The sequence below is a fragment of the Lipotes vexillifer genome, unplaced genomic scaffold (genome assembly GCF_000442215.2).
Source record: "Lipotes vexillifer unplaced genomic scaffold, Lipotes_vexillifer_v1.1 scaffold272, whole genome shotgun sequence".
NCBI classification, from domain to species: Eukaryota; Metazoa; Chordata; class Mammalia; order Artiodactyla; family Lipotidae; genus Lipotes; species Lipotes vexillifer.
In genome coordinates this window covers 2,333,049-2,340,504 of record NW_006772469.1, presented here as the reverse complement: position 1 = coordinate 2,340,504, position 7,456 = coordinate 2,333,049, and the positions used below count along the sequence as shown (strand labels likewise).

Sequence of the window (7,456 nt, the reverse complement as noted above, 5' to 3'; positions counted from 1 at the left end):
CAGGAATGTGGTAAGAGTGGTTTGAATAAAAAGTAAATACATTTTAAAACAGGGAATGAACATAGATGCATATTTTCCATTAACAGCCTGAGGAAGGGAACTCTTCAGAGATGAGATAAGTAAATTCTCAGTGACATTCCTTTTAAATGATAAGTAGAGCCTAAAATTTGCTACTCTCACATGGCTCTTGCACTACTTGGGACTTCATCTGTCTAAAAGCCTCAAGAGCAGTCCATGGAACACATTCGCCTCCCACTTTTTTTTTTTTTTGGTCACCAACCAAAATCCAGGCCTCTGAGTAGCTCACCCTCATTTACTCTCATCACTGACCTATTTGGGGATTTCTTCTACTCATGATTCTTTTTACTATTGACCCCTATCCTTTCCTCTGTAACCCTTATCCCACCACATAGGATCTACTTTACAAAGTCAACCTGTTTATAGATCCCGATCCTTCTACCACCTCCTGAATAGCTCTCAAGCTAAACTTTTTATTCTACACCTCTCACTTACCATAGAACATAAAAGTAGTAGCAGCATTCTGCTTTAACTCTCCACTGCTGTATCCAGATTATTTAACATTTTTTTAAATTGGGGTATTAATGAGAACCTGCTGTATAGCACAGGGAACTCCACTTCACTGTACAGCAAATTATTTGACACTTTTAACAACACTATTCCTCTGATGTTCCTGCCCTCTTGTGTCCATCCTTCTTGCTATTATCTAAAGACTTCATAACCCATCACCATTTCATGGACATACCCCTTTTCCTATCCAACTTAGATGCATAGCAAAATCATTTAACTTGCCTCTTGCAATAATCCCAGCTGCCCATGTCTTTTTGTGCTTTGGTTGTATCTGTCCTGATAACCCTAAAAAGCAGATTGACCCAATTATCCTCTTGCTTGCACCGTTAGCTTGACCCCTGGGTAACACAGAAGGAAATTTTAAGAAATTTCACAAAGGTGTGGATGGCTGCTACCAATAATTTATGGTCTCCAAACTCAGCCAGCCCCTTTGTTGGCCCTCAGCCACCCATTTATTTGCTGTTTCTCAATTCGTAGTTTCACCATTCTCCCCCCCCCAAAATATTCTGAAGCTGCACCACTCTCTCAAAATCATTGTTCTCAACTGCTGACCCTGACTCCTGTCCATATTTGCCTCACATTTCACAGAGAACATTGAGTCTAAACATAGAAACCAACACTTGATCTGTCTGTCTCTCTGTCAACCAAAATCAGCTTCCTCACTAGCTGGCACCCCTCCCCTCAGAGTGCCCTTCTGGTTATTCCCAATCACAATTCCATTCTGGCTGCTACTGGCCCCTGGGCCCACCATCTATGTTCAGAACACATCTGCCCCTAACTCTCAGAACACCACATGCCCTCCTTCCCTCAGCCCACCTCTCAGAGGCCCAATTTGCTGCACACTCGTCCACATTCCCCCAACACAGCAAGGCTTAGGCTTCCCCAAAGACCACGAGGGAGTATATGCCCTCAGAGTGACTCAGGCTTTTCTGGTGACATTTCTGAAATAAAATAAGTGGCTGCACTCTCTACTTTTTGAAACAGTTTTTTTCTGGAAAAAAAAATTAGTAGTTCATTTTTATTAAGTGAAATATTCCTTTATATATGCATCTACTCTTACCACATTTTTCCAGATTTAGAGAGAAAAGGACTCCTTGACTTGGTTAGAGCTAATTTATTCAACTTGTTTTTTATCCTTTTCACCCTTCTTTTCACTAAAGCCATACTTCATCTGTTGTTCTCTTTTTTTTATATATATACGTTCTCAAACTGACTCTCCCAACTGGCTCTTTTATCTTGCCTCTAAACATGCTGGAACCATTTCTATATTAAAGAAAAGAAATCCTCTACCTCTCTTATAATTTCCTGCTAAGCTCCTCAAAAGAACAAGTGTCTCCAGCTCTCACTTCTCATGTAGGTGCTAACCCATTGTAATTAGCCCTCTGCCACCGTTATATTTTTTTATTATTATTTTTTTTTTTTTGCGGTACGCAGGCCTCTCACTGTTGTGGCCTCTCCCGTTGCGGAGCACAGGCTCCGGCCGCGCAGGCTCAGCGGCCATGGCTCACGGGCCCAGCCGCTCCACGGCATGTGGGATCTTCCCGGACCAGGGCACGAACTCGTGTCCCCTGCATCGACAGGCGAACTCTCAACCACTGCGCCACCAGGGAAGCCCCTGCCACCGTTATTCAAATGAAACAACTCCTGCTAAGATCACCAGTGACTGCCAATTTCAAAATCTTATGCACTATTTTTATTTCTCATCTTATTTAACTTCTCGACATTATTTAATTACTGTTGATTAATCCTTATGCTGATTAATTCTTTCTTCTCAAAACTATTCAAATATTCTAACATTTTATGTCAGAATCTCTCATTGAACTCTCCCCTTGTTTATTTCATGCATGTTGGTAATCACCAGGGTTCATCCTTGGACTTCTTTTCTTACCATATGCATTCTCTTGAGTGATTTGATCACTTTTCTGGTAAACTATAACCCAAGCACAGATCTCTTCTTTATTTAAGACTCAATTATCCTATCGCTCACTTGAGAACCTTCTGGGTATCCCATTAGCATCTAAAACTTATTTTCAAAATTAAAATCATTTTTATCTGTGAAACCTACTGTTGCTTCTGTGTCCCCTTTCTTGGCAAATAGTACCACCCTGGTAACCCAAGGCAAAATCCAAATGTTATCCTAGACCTCTTCCTCTCCATCACCACCACCTCTATAACTAATGATTTACTAAAAATACTAGATTCTGTTATCTTAAAAGCTTTGTTTATATTAAAGCAAATATAAAATGTCATTTCACTTGTAAACACTTCAGTATGAATCTTCATGTGATAACATTTTAAATGAAACCATCATGACATTATACCTAACAAAATAATTCCTTAATATCATCTAATACCTAGTTAGTCCTTATTCATACTTCATTGACTATCTTAAAGTTATCTTTCCATAGCTGGTTTGACCAAATCAAAATCCAAATAATATTGTGTTATTCTTTTACTTTATAACAGCCCCCTTCCTTCTTTTTATCTTTTATGCTGTGATTTGTTGGAGAAACTAGGTCATTTTTCCTAAGAAATGTCATATTCTAAATGTGACTGATCGTGCTCATGCTGTTGTTTGTTACACACTCCCTCTATCCTCCTATTTCCTGTCAACTGGCTTGATGAAATTCAGTTTCAATTTTTTTTTAGGTAAGTTTTTTTTTAATGTGAAACTCTGTGAGTTTGATTGGTGGGTTCAGGTGGTGGTTCCCATCAAATCTCACCCAGTGGTTTTAGCATACAATGATGAAGGCTACCTAAATGTTTTTACTAAGGTTTGTATAATGGTGATTTTCTAATTCTATCATTCATCCTGCATTTTTTAACTAGAATTCTTCCACAGAGAATAACTTTTCCTCATTGTTTATTTGATTGCCCTGAAATAGAATTCAATTCATGCAGAAAGACAAAATAAATGTTTTATTATTTTCCTTAGTTTATGAAAAAATGCAAAGCTGAAAGCACAAGAGTATACAGATAGTGCCAAATTGTTTTCAAAGTGGTTATGCTATTTTATATCCACCAAAAATACTATATAAGTGCTCTCATTAGCCCTCATCCTTACCAACACATGACATCTACAAACTTTTTTTTCCACTGTGCTAAGTTATAAATGATCTCTCATGGTGGTCTTAATTTTTATTTTTGTGATTACTAGTCAGATTGGGCATCTTTTATTGGTTGTTCAGATTTCCTTTCTTTGAAATATCTATTAAGACTTTTCCTCATTTTTTCTATTGGTTATTTATTCTTCCTTTTCTTATAAATTGTAGGAGTTCCTTTTGTTTTTTTGAATATTGATTAATCCTTTGCCTCTTATATATATTGAAAAATATAATCTTCCAGTATGTAATTCTCCTTTCACTTCCTTTACATGGACTTTTGATGGTCAGAAGTCAGAAGTTTTGATAGATTAGTTCATTTTATTAATCTTTTCCTCAGAGGTTTGCATTTTTTGTGTTTTGTTTAACAAATTCCTACCTTTCTGGAAGTCATAAAGATATTGTCCTATAAAGTACTGTAGTTTTGCTTTTTATTTTATATCTTTAACCTACCCAAATTTAAGACTGTATATGGTGGTTAGGTAAGGGTGCACTTTTTGTTTTTGTCTTCCATGTGACTAATAATGTGTCCTAGAAACATTTATTGAAAAGTCCACTATCCCTTCTCCCACATCTGCAACACCATTTGTGTCAAAAGTTGAGTTCTGTATGTGCTGGGTTGTTTCTGGGCTCACTTTTTTGTTTTACTGGTCTCTCCTTAAAATAATAAAATCTTACTCATTTGTTATATGTTCATAATAATTCTTGATGTAAAGAAAGGCAATTTCTCCATCTGGTTTTTCTTTTTCAAGAGTATCTAGTCTATGCTTGTCCTTTACTCTCTCATATAAATTTTAGTCAACTTCAAATATTCACACACACAAAATGGTGTAATTTTGATTGGAATTGTTTTCAAGTTATGACCAATGTACCACTGATTGACATCTTTATGGTATTAAGTCTTCCATTTATTTATTTACATTTATTTATGCCCCTTTAATGTCTTTTAATAATATTTTATAATTTTCTCAATTAGAGAGTTTTGTCATTTTGGGGTTTTTTTCCTCCTCGGTGCCAGATTTCTGAGCTTTCAAACAAAATTAGCTCTATTACGAAGATCTCACTGCAAAACTTTACCATGTTGAGTTTAATTTACGCCATCCATCAGAATCATACTTCAGATTTTTCACTCAAGAGATTTCATGCCATTAAATGACTTAAACGGTTGTTACTAGAGGAAAAAAATATCTTTGGTATCCATAATTCCACACTTAGTTTGATTCAGAACTAAAACAAAGACTTTTTAAAGCTTTCAAAAGGTCCCTTTCTATTTACTTATCTTTTGACATGCTGTTTTATTCTGTGTAGGAAGAGACAGTAGTTCTGTGATTAGAATCCTGCCTTGAATTTTTACTGTGGAAAACATAAATATGAGCAGACAGCTGCAACTGTTATGAAATGCAGCAGTAGAAAGGGCTGAGAACTTGATCACCTTGTCAATTCAGACTTCATCCTGACCATGTGTTTACAATTCAGTACCATCCTTTGGGCATGATTGTGAATAAACTATAAGTAAATAGCATGTTACCATTTACCAAGTTCCTTTACACTTCCCTAGAACAACTCTGTGAAATAGGTTCAACAAGCATTATTCTTAACATCTGAGGGAGGATAAAAGAGGATAAACCACTTACTAAAGTTCACAAGTGAAACAGTGATAAGTGAGAACAAGTTCTTAGGAATTCACTGCTTACTTCCAAAACACTTCTAGGTTTAAAAGTGTTTGTATCCTGAGGACATTTGCACTATGTAGAATCCTTGAGTTACATTCTGCCCCACATTTAGCTGCTTAAATTTCTGTATTTATGTATTGTTGAACAAAGATCTAAGGTCTGCCTGTCGAGCTCTACCGATCCCTCAAATAGAATGGTCAGGAGGAAATGAAAAAGTTCTCTTTGTGTTTCTCTTTGGAGAGTCCATGAAATATTCATACCCTTGACCGAGGAATGCCCCTAAATACTAAAGCTTAGAGAGGTATTATTGTCAAATTTCCCTTGCCGTCCCATTGTCTGTTTTATTAAAACGTTGAACGTGCCAAATCTCTGAAGTTAGAACTATGAAGTTGCACTTATCCTGTGCTTAAACGCATTCTCATGAAAGCATCTGGTAACATATTGGCAGGTTCTGAAGTTTAGAAAAAAAAAAAGGAGTAAATGACTCAGTGCTTCTACAAGGGGTATATAAAATATTGCCTATTTTAAAGTTATTAATATTATTCCACATCTAAATATGGTGACCAAACATTAGAATATCAATTTAGTCTCTTCAACAGATATTTGCTAAATTTGAAAGAGAAGGGAGTGCTTTGTGGGGGGGGGGGCGAAAGTGCTGATTGAAGGAGACTTGCCATAACCATCTAGCTCCTAGATATTCAAAGCATGGTCCATGGACCAGGAGCACTGACACCACCTGAGAGCCTGTAAGAAGTGAAGGATCTCAGGCTCTATCCCAACCAGTGAAGCAGAAATGGCATTTTAACATGATCCCCCACATTTCAATATGCATATTAAAGTTTGATAAGCATACTGTAGACCTATGCTGTCCAGTAGGGTTGCAACTAGCCATATATAGCTATTGAATACTTTCAGTGTAACTAACCCTGAATTAAGATGTGCTGTAAGTGTAAAATACACACCTGATTTTGAAGACATCATAAAAATATAAAATATGTTATTAATAAATTTACATTCACTATGTGTTAAAATAATAATATGCTAGATATATTGAGTTAAATGAGATATATTATTAAAATTATTTTCACCTATTTCTTCTTACTTGTTTTTAGTGTGGCTACTAGGAAATTCAAAATGACATATATGGTTCATGTTTATGGCTCACATTATACACACACACACACACACACACACACACACACACACACACAGAGAACTGTTCTGGTCTGCTGGTCCCCAATCCAGAGGTTCACTCCCATCCTGATCTTTAGGACCAATACTGATCTTAGGTAGGTGTGATACAAGAAGTCATAAATCAGATATCACCATATAATAGTGTCTGGCTGCAGACATGTTTTATTTGGCCTGCACAATATATTTAAAAGTTGTGTCAATGTCAATGTTCTAGAAACAGAAAATGTCACATAAAATATCTTTGAGTTGCAGATACTCCTAAAAACTGATAAGGTCTTCCCACACTGAGCCTACATTCTCTCATTCCAGCCATGATCTTGAATTAAATAGAAGCTGCTCCGTGAGATGGGGTATGTTCTCACCAGATTAACAGAGACTTGCCCTCTCATACTTATTGGTAACTGCACTGTCATCCTTGAGTCACTCATTCAGATAACAACTATCAGATTCTTCTAGGCATTTGAGTTTGTGACTTCCAGTCTAAACTCCCACCTTAGGTTTTTAAAGTCATATTTGCCATTAGCCCAGTCATGATCTCCTTTGCTCGACCCCTTTGGGTGGGTTTAACTTCAGCCCTTGGGCTCTCTCAGGTTGTTCCATACCACTGTGACTGGTCTGAGTCAAAGCCTGAGATGGTTATGGTGCTGATAAAAATTAAATGAGAGCTTACCGTGCACAAGGCACTGTGCTAAATAATTTATATACATCATTTCACTTACTCTTTACCACCTTATGGGTTAGGAATATTTTTCACATTTTAACATCAAAGAACATGCACCACAGTGGTGTTAATTGGCTTAACCAAAGTTACACATAAACAGTTGCACTCACAATCCAGGACCAAATAGAGATCTGTGGAAGCCCAGATGCCATGATTTTTTTTTTTTTTTTTTTTTTTTT

The 7,456-nt window shown here is 36.7% G+C and overlaps 1 protein-coding gene across 3 annotated transcripts in view; it reads left to right on the top strand.

Annotated features, from left to right (window-relative positions):
- Positions 1-7,456, top strand: part of CFAP299 (cilia and flagella associated protein 299) — a 633,581-nt gene that overhangs the window by 534,667 nt on the left and 91,458 nt on the right. The gene's annotated exons all lie outside the window — the stretch shown is intronic.